General features: G+C 36.8%; 1 pseudogene; it reads right to left on the reverse strand.

The window, feature by feature from the left end:
* Nucleotides 1-296: 296 nt before the first annotated feature.
* LOC137277838 (uncharacterized) lies at nt 297-1,756 on the reverse strand (annotated as a pseudogene).
* Between the last annotated feature and the right edge of the window lie 355 nt (nt 1,757-2,111).

Genomic DNA, 2,111 nt, shown 5'->3' on the forward strand with positions numbered 1-2,111 from the left:
TAGATCATATCATGAACCAAACTGATCGATTGTTACCAGGATGACAAACACTATTTCATCTATGTGTTGATATACAACATAACAGATGGTGTCACCGCAAACAATAGTATAGTACGTATTGTTAGGAATTCATTTATTTATTTATTTATTTATTATTTCAGCGTGACGTCCGCGAGGAATGAACATATCTGTGTTACGTGACTTCCACATCAAACAATCAGAATCACATTCCTTTTGTGTAGATGTTCAGTATGAGTTAAAATGGTATAATGCGAATATAATATCACTGTTACATTCTAAAAATCTCTCATATTCTCTCTCAGTTTTCCCTCTACTCGTTCTTCTCTGCTATCAGAAAGGAAATATGTGTTTATGTAGTTCGCATTTTCATAGAATTTAGTATTAATTCGGGATGATGACTTCATTTGCCTTTTCGAGGATGGGTCTATGTGGCATTGATGTCAATGCATCATCAAAATAGCAATCAACCCGCTCATTGGGTGCCATCATTAGACATGGATGATGGACTTGAGACGGGTGATCTACTTCACATCCATAGCAGTTTTTGTTGCATAAATCCATAGCAGTTGCATAATTCATTTACTTTGTCCTGAAGTTCATCGACATATATAGATTCCATCACAGATACACAGACTCACAGATCACAAATGAAAATCGAATGCGTTTAGACTTGGTACCGCTTTTGTGATGCACACGTCTCGGAATATGGACCTCATAACTGGTCACAGAGAGCGGTCCCTTATGAGATGTGTTCTCTGGTGCTCCCACATTCAGTCGTTGTCCTAGCATTCTCTCCAGACATCGAGCCCCTGCAAGACAAGCTGCTAGAGGATTTCTGTGCAAAAGTCGCCCTTCCTTCAGCACTTCACCACGACGTCCCACCACCCTGAATCGGTACCTTGTGAGTTTTGCAATCATCCAGCATAACAACTCATAACAACTCACACAAGTTTCCGTTTTCTGTCATACACATTTTAGTTTCTGTCATACACGTTTTTGTTGTTATGAAGCACATTTCAGTTTCTCACAGACACAATTTAGTTTCTGTCATACACGTTTTTGTTGTTATGATGCACATTTCAGTTTCTCACAGACACAATTTAGTTTCTGTCATACACGTTTTAGTTGTTATGATGCACATTTCAGTTTCTCACAGACACAATTTAGTTTCTGTCATACACGTTTTAGTTCCTGTCATGTTCGTTTTAGTTTCTCTCATGCACATTTTAGTTCCTGTCATGCACATTTTAGTTCCTGCCATACATATTTTTAGTATTTATCATATACATTCGAGTTTCAAGCATACACATTTCAGTTTGTATCATACAAGTTTCTGATTCTATCATGCATTAATGGTTTCCATTGTACACGTTTTTTGTCATTTCATATAAGTTTTTTTAATAAGATGTCAAAAATCAACATGAAAACAAACAATGAAATACCTCATTTTTTGTCTTTCTTTCAGAGGGTTTCTTAACATGTTTGCTAGACACTTACTGTACTAATGACCGAGACTTGCTTTTAGACATTTTGTGTTTAGATGGTTCTAGAAAGCTTTAAATCCATACGGTCGAGACTCAATGCCGTCTACCAACAGATACCGCTTATTATGTTGAGGTGTTAAAGCCAGTTTGGTTACATTGTCTGTGTAGAGCTCGAGGGTGTTGTGAATGGATCGAATCTGATGATAAGTGCCCATGTTTTGTTCATGTTTGAAAAGGCAGTTTTTAAACATTTGGTGACGAAGATATTTCTTTTTAGATGTTTCTTGCACCCCTTTAGCAGTGCACTTCTCGACTCTTTCACCTGAAGTTTTGTACAAAATGAAACTATAGTTTTTGGTCAAAGTCCGAAAGTAACATTCAATTCGATAACAATACATTATTAACACGGGTGCGTCGAGATTAAATAATTATTCAGTACTCTGTTGACATAAGGATAATACCCATTCCCGCTGTTGACATAGGGACAATACCATTCAACCCATTGTTGACAAAAGGTTAATAAGTACGCTGGCACAAATGTGGTGCGATGCACCTTCTTTTTACTCTACTATTGTGTTTTTATAGATTTTGCAAACGCATTTGATA

This window comes from Haliotis asinina, chromosome 1 (genome assembly GCF_037392515.1).
Source record: "Haliotis asinina isolate JCU_RB_2024 chromosome 1, JCU_Hal_asi_v2, whole genome shotgun sequence".
NCBI classification, from domain to species: Eukaryota; Metazoa; Mollusca; class Gastropoda; order Lepetellida; family Haliotidae; genus Haliotis; species Haliotis asinina.